Below are 7,500 nucleotides of genomic sequence, written 5' to 3'. Positions count from 1 at the left end.
TGGGCAGGGGAGAATTAACCCAGGCCCTGGATGTTTTTACCCAGGCTGTGGAGCATGAGCCTGGGCAGGGGAGAATTAACCCAGGCCCTGGATGTTTTTACCCAGGCTGTGGAGCATGAGCCTGGGCAGGGGAGAATTAACCCAGGCCCTGGATGTTTTTACCCAGGCTGTGGAGCATGAGCCTGGGCAGGGGAGAATTAACCCTAACCCTAACCCTGAATGTTTTTACCCAGGCTGTGGAGCATGAGCCTGGGCAGGGGAGAATTAACCCAGGCCCTGGATGTTTTTACCCAGGCTGTGGAGCATGAGCCTGGGCAGGGCAGTTAACCCTAACCCTAACCCTGGATGTTTTTACCCAGGCTAGGGAGCATGAGCCTGGGCAGGGCAGTTCACCCTAGCCCTGGAGCTTTTACCCAGGCTGTGGAGCATGAGCCTGGGCAGGGGAGAATTAACCCAGGCCCTGGATGTTTTTACCCAGGCTGTGGAGCATGAGCCTGGGCAGGGGAGAGTTAACCCAGGCCCTGGATGTTTTTACCCAGGCTGTGGAGCATGAGCCTGGGCAGGGGAGAATTAACCCAGGCCCTGGATGTTTTTACCCAGGCTGTGGAGCATGAGCCTGGGCAGGGGAGAATTAACCCAGGCCCTGGATGTTTTTACCCAGGCTAGGGAGCATAAGGCTGGGCAGGGGAGTGTTAAACCAGGCCCTGGATGTTTTTACCCAGGCTGTGGAGCATGAGCCTGGGCAGGGGAGAATTAACCCAGGCCCTGGATGTTTTTACCCAGGCTGTGGAGCATGAGCCTGGGCAGGGCAGTTAACCCTAACCCTAACCCTGGATGTTTTTACCCAGGCTAGGGAGCATGAGCCTGGGCAGGGCAGTTCACCCTAGCCCTGGAGCTTTTACCCAGGCTGTGGAGCATGAGCCTGGGCAGGGCAGTTCACCCTAGCCCTGGAGCTTTTACCCAGGCTGTGGAGCATGAGCCTGGGCAGGGGAGAATTAACCCAGGCCCTGGATGTTTTTACCCAGGCTGTGGAGCATGAGCCTGGGCAGGGGAGAATTAACCCAGGCCCTGGATGTTTTTACCCAGGCTGTGGAGCATGAGCCTGGGCAGGGCAGTTAACCCTAACCCTAACCCTGGATGTTTTTACCCAGGCTAGGGAGCATGAGCCTGGGCAGGGCAGTTCACCCTAGCCCTGGAGCTTTTACCCAGGCTGTGGAGCATGAGCCTGGGCAGGGGAGAATTAACCCAGGCCCTGGATGTTTTTACCCAGGCTGTGGAGCATGAGCCTGGGCAGGGGAGAGTTAACCCAGGCCCTGGATGTTTTTACCCAGGCTGTGGAGCATGAGCCTGGGCAGGGGAGAATTAACCCAGGCCCTGGATGTTTTTACCCAGGCTGTGGAGCATGAGCCTGGGCAGGGGAGAATTAACCCAGGCCCTGGATGTTTTTACCCAGGCTAGGGAGCATAAGGCTGGGCAGGGGAGTGTTAAACCAGGCCCTGGATGTTTTTACCCAGGCTGTGGAGCATGAGCCTGGGCAGGGGAGAATTAACCCAGGCCCTGGATGTTTTTACCCAGGCTGTGGAGCATGAGCCTGGGCAGGGGAGAATTAACCCTAACCCTAACCCTGAATGTTTTTACCCAGGCTGTGGAGCATGAGCCTGGGCAGGGGAGAATTAACCCAGGCCCTGGATGTTTTTACCCAGGCTGTGGAGCATGAGCCTGGGCAGGGCAGTTAACCCTAACCCTAACCCTGGATGTTTTTACCCAGGCTAGGGAGCATGAGCCTGGGCAGGGCAGTTCACCCTAGCCCTGGAGCTTTTACCCAGGCTGTGGAGCATGAGCCTGGGCAGGGGAGAATTAACCCAGGCCCTGGATATTTTTTTACCCAGGGTGGGGAGCATGAGCCTGGGCAGGGGAGTGTGGGTCAGGGCCCTGGAGCTTTCACCCAGGCTGTGGAGCGTGAGCCTGGGCAGGGGAGTATTGACCCAGGCCCTGGAGCTTTTATTCAGGCTGTGGAGCGTGAGCCTGGGCTGTGGAGAATTGACCCAGGCCCCTATATGTTTTAACCAGGATAGGGAGCATAAGGCTGGGCTGGGGAGAGTTAACCCAGGCCCTGGATGTTTTTACCCAGGCTGTGGAGCATGAGCCTGGGCAGGGGAGAATTAACCCAGGCCCTGGATGTTTTTACCCAGGCTGTGGAGCATGAGCCTGGGCAGGGGAGAATTAACCCAGGCCCTGGATGTTTTTACCCAGGCTAGGGAGCATAAGGCTGGGCAGGGGAGTGTTAAACCAGGCCCTGGATGTTTTTACCCAGGCTGTGGAGCATGAGCCTGGGCAGGGGAGTGTTAAACCAGGCCCTGGATGTTTTTACCCAGGCTGTGGAGCATGAGCCTGGGCAGGGGAGAATTAACCCAGGCCCTGGATGTTTTTACCCAGGCTAGGGAGCATAAGGCTGGGCAGGGGAGTGTTAAACCAGGCCCTGGATGTTTTTACCCAGGCTGTGGAGCATGAGCCTGGGCAGGGGAGAATTAACCCAGGCCCTGGATGTTTTTACCCAGGCTGTGGAGCATGAGCCTGGGCAGGGCAGTTAACCCTAACCCTAACCCTGGATGTTTTTACCCAGGCTAGGGAGCATGAGCCTGGGCAGGGCAGTTCACCCTAGCCCTGGAGCTTTTACCCAGGCTGTGGAGCATGAGCCTGGGCAGGGGAGAATTAACCCAGGCCCTGGATGTTTTTACCCAGGCTGTGGAGCATGAGCCTGGGCAGGGGAGAGTTAACCCAGGCCCTGGATGTTTTTACCCAGGCTGTGGAGCATGAGCCTGGGCAGGGGAGAATTAACCCAGGCCCTGGATGTTTTTACCCAGGCTGTGGAGCATGAGCCTGGGCAGGGGAGAATTAACCCAGGCCCTGGATGTTTTTACCCAGGCTAGGGAGCATAAGGCTGGGCAGGGGAGTGTTAAACCAGGCCCTGGATGTTTTTACCCAGGCTGTGGAGCATGAGCCTGGGCAGGGGAGAATTAACCCAGGCCCTGGATGTTTTTACCCAGGCTGTGGAGCATGAGCCTGGGCAGGGGAGAATTAACCCTAACCCTAACCCTGAATGTTTTTACCCAGGCTGTGGAGCATGAGCCTGGGCAGGGGAGAATTAACCCAGGCCCTGGATGTTTTTACCCAGGCTGTGGAGCATGAGCCTGGGCAGGGCAGTTAACCCTAACCCTAACCCTGGATGTTTTTACCCAGGCTAGGGAGCATGAGCCTGGGCAGGGCAGTTCACCCTAGCCCTGGAGCTTTTACCCAGGCTGTGGAGCATGAGCCTGGGCAGGGGAGAATTAACCCAGGCCCTGGATGTTTTTACCCAGGCTGTGGAGCATGAGCCTGGGCAGGGGAGAGTTAACCCAGGCCCTGGATGTTTTTACCCAGGCTGTGGAGCATGAGCCTGGGCAGGGGAGAATTAACCCAGGCCCTGGATGTTTTTACCCAGGCTGTGGAGCATGAGCCTGGGCAGGGGAGAATTAACCCAGGCCCTGGATGTTTTTACCCAGGCTAGGGAGCATAAGGCTGGGCAGGGGAGTGTTAAACCAGGCCCTGGATGTTTTTACCCAGGCTGTGGAGCATGAGCCTGGGCAGGGGAGAATTAACCCAGGCCCTGGATGTTTTTACCCAGGCTGTGGAGCATGAGCCTGGGCAGGGGAGAATTAACCCTAACCCTAACCCTGAATGTTTTTACCCAGGCTGTGGAGCATGAGCCTGGGCAGGGGAGAATTAACCCAGGCCCTGGATGTTTTTACCCAGGCTGTGGAGCATGAGCCTGGGCAGGGCAGTTAACCCTAACCCTAACCCTGGATGTTTTTACCCAGGCTAGGGAGCATGAGCCTGGGCAGGGCAGTTCACCCTAGCCCTGGAGCTTTTACCCAGGCTGTGGAGCATGAGCCTGGGCAGGGGAGAATTAACCCAGGCCCTGGATATTTTTTTACCCAGGGTGGGGAGCATGAGCCTGGGCAGGGGAGTGTGGGTCAGGGCCCTGGAGCTTTCACCCAGGCTGTGGAGCGTGAGCCTGGGCAGGGGAGTATTGACCCAGGCCCTGGAGCTTTTATTCAGGCTGTGGAGCGTGAGCCTGGGCTGTGGAGAATTGACCCAGGCCCCTATATGTTTTAACCAGGATAGGGAGCATAAGGCTGGGCTGGGGAGAGTTAACCCAGGCCCTGGATGTTTTTACCCAGGCTGTGGAGCATGAGCCTGGGCAGGGGAGAATTAACCCAGGCCCTGGATGTTTTTACCCAGGCTGTGGAGCATGAGCCTGGGCAGGGGAGAATTAACCCAGGCCCTGGATGTTTTTACCCAGGCTGTGGAGCATGAGCCTGGGCAGGGGAGAATTAACCCAGGCCCTGGATGTTTTTACCCAGGCTGTGGAGCATGAGCCTGGGCAGGGGAGAATTAACCCTAACCCTAACCCTGAATGTTTTTACCCAGGCTGTGGAGCATGAGCCTGGGCAGGGGAGAATTAACCCAGGCCCTGGATGTTTTTACCCAGGCTGTGGAGCATGAGCCTGGGCAGGGCAGTTAACCCTAACCCTAACCCTGGATGTTTTTACCCAGGCTAGGGAGCATGAGCCTGGGCAGGGCAGTTCACCCTAGCCCTGGAGCTTTTACCCAGGCTGTGGAGCATGAGCCTGGGCAGGGGAGAATTAACCCAGGCCCTGGATGTTTTTACCCAGGCTGTGGAGCATGAGCCTGGGCAGGGGAGAGTTAACCCAGGCCCTGGATGTTTTTACCCAGGCTGTGGAGCATGAGCCTGGGCAGGGGAGAATTAACCCAGGCCCTGGATGTTTTTACCCAGGCTGTGGAGCATGAGCCTGGGCAGGGGAGAATTAACCCAGGCCCTGGATGTTTTTACCCAGGCTAGGGAGCATAAGGCTGGGCAGGGGAGTGTTAAACCAGGCCCTGGATGTTTTTACCCAGGCTGTGGAGCATGAGCCTGGGCAGGGGAGAATTAACCCAGGCCCTGGATGTTTTTACCCAGGCTGTGGAGCATGAGCCTGGGCAGGGCAGTTAACCCTAACCCTAACCCTGGATGTTTTTACCCAGGCTAGGGAGCATGAGCCTGGGCAGGGCAGTTCACCCTAGCCCTGGAGCTTTTACCCAGGCTGTGGAGCATGAGCCTGGGCAGGGGAGAATTAACCCAGGCCCTGGATGTTTTTACCCAGGCTGTGGAGCATGAGCCTGGGCAGGGGAGAATTAACCCAGGCCCTGGATGTTTTTACCCAGGCTGTGGAGCATGAGCCTGGGCAGGGCAGTTAACCCTAACCCTAACCCTGGATGTTTTTACCCAGGCTAGGGAGCATGAGCCTGGGCAGGGCAGTTCACCCTAGCCCTGGAGCTTTTACCCAGGCTGTGGAGCATGAGCCTGGGCAGGGGAGAATTAACCCAGGCCCTGGATGTTTTTACCCAGGCTGTGGAGCATGAGCCTGGGCAGGGGAGAGTTAACCCAGGCCCTGGATGTTTTTACCCAGGCTGTGGAGCATGAGCCTGGGCAGGGGAGAATTAACCCAGGCCCTGGATGTTTTTACCCAGGCTGTGGAGCATGAGCCTGGGCAGGGGAGAATTAACCCAGGCCCTGGATGTTTTTACCCAGGCTAGGGAGCATAAGGCTGGGCAGGGGAGTGTTAAACCAGGCCCTGGATGTTTTTACCCAGGCTGTGGAGCATGAGCCTGGGCAGGGGAGAATTAACCCAGGCCCTGGATGTTTTTACCCAGGCTGTGGAGCATGAGCCTGGGCAGGGGAGAATTAACCCTAACCCTAACCCTGGATGTTTTTACCCAGGCTGTGGAGCATGAGCCTGGGCAGGGGAGAATTAACCCAGACCCTGGATGTTTTTACCCAGGCTGTGGAGCATGAGCCTGGGCAGGGGAGAGTTAACCCAGGCCCTGGATGTTTTTACCCAGGCTGTGGAGCATGAGCCTGGGCAGGGGAGAATTAACCCAGGCCCTGGATGTTTTTACCCAGGCTAGGGAGCATAAGGCTGGGCAGGGGAGTGTTAAACCAGGCCCTGGATGTTTTTACCCAGGCTGTGGAGCATGAGCCTGGGCAGGGGAGAATTAACCCAGGCCCTGGATGTTTTTACCCAGGCTGTGGAGCGTGAGCCTAGGCAGGGGAGAATTAACCCTAACCCTAACCCTGGACGTTTTTACCCAGGCTAGGGAGCATGAGCCTGGGCAGGGCAGTTAACCCTAACCCTAACCCTGGATGTTTTTACCCAGGCTAGGGAGCATAAGGCTGGGCAGGGGAGTGTTAAACCAGGCCCTGGATGTTTTTACCCAGGCTGTGGAGCATGAGCCTGGGCAGGGGAGAATTAACCCAGGCCCTGGATGTTTTTACCCAGGCTAGGGAGCATAAGGCTGGGCAGGGGAGAATTAACCCTAACCCTAACCCTGGATGTTTTTACCCAGGCTGTGGAGCATGAGCCTGGGCAGGGGAGAATTAACCCAGACCCTGGATGTTTTTACCCAGGCTGTGGAGCATGAGCCTGGGCAGGGGAGAATTAACCCAGGCCCTGGATGTTTTTACCCAGGCTGTGGAGCATGAGCCTGGGCAGGGGAGAGTTAACCCAGGCCCTGGATGTTTTTACCCAGGCTAGGCAGCATGAGCCTGGGCAGGGGAGTGTGGGTCAGGGCCCTGGAGCTTTCACCCAGGCTGTGGAGCGTGAGCCTGGGCAGGGGAGAATTAACCCAGACCCTGGATGTTTTTACCCAGGCTGTGGAGCATGAGCCTGGGCAGGGGAGTGTTAAACCAGGCCCTGGATGTTTTTACCCAGGCTGTGGAGCATGAGCCTGGGCAGGGGAGAATTAACCCAGGCCCTGGATGTTTTTACCCAGGCTGTGGAGCATGAGCCTGGGCAGGGGAGAATTAACCCTAACCCTAACCCTGGATGTTTTTACCCAGGCTGTGGAGCATGAGCCTGGGCAGGGGAGAATTAACCCAGGCCCTGGATGTTTTTACCCAGGCTGTGGAGCATGAGCCTGGGCAGGGGAGAATTAACCCAGGCCCTGGATGTTTTTACCCAGGCTAGGGAGCATAAGGCTGGGCAGGGGAGTGTTAAACCAGGCCCTGGATGTTTTTACCCAGGCTGTGGAGCATGAGCCTGGGCAGGGGAGAATTAACCCAGGCCCTGGATGTTTTTACCCAGGCTGTGGAGCATGAGCCTGGGCAGGGGAGAATTAACCCTAACCCTAACCCTGGATGTTTTTACCCAGGCTGTGGAGCATGAGCCTGGGCAGGGGAGAATTAACCCAGGCCCTGGATGTTTTTACCCAGGCTGCGGAGCATGAGCCTGGGCAGGGGAGAATTGACCCAGACACTGGAGCTCTTAATCAGCCCAGGAGCATGAGCAAGGGGCCCCTGGAGCTTTTGCCGAGGTCACAGTCTTAGGCCCCATAGCCGGGCTGCGGTGCCCGGGATTTGAGCGCTTTAGCCGGCCCGCCCTAAGCCTAAAGCTGGGGCGT

This window comes from Channa argus, unplaced genomic scaffold, assembly GCF_033026475.1.
Source record: "Channa argus isolate prfri unplaced genomic scaffold, Channa argus male v1.0 Contig036, whole genome shotgun sequence".
Taxonomy (NCBI): Eukaryota; Metazoa; Chordata; class Actinopteri; order Anabantiformes; family Channidae; genus Channa; species Channa argus.
Note: the sequence above shows the minus strand (reverse complement) of the source record.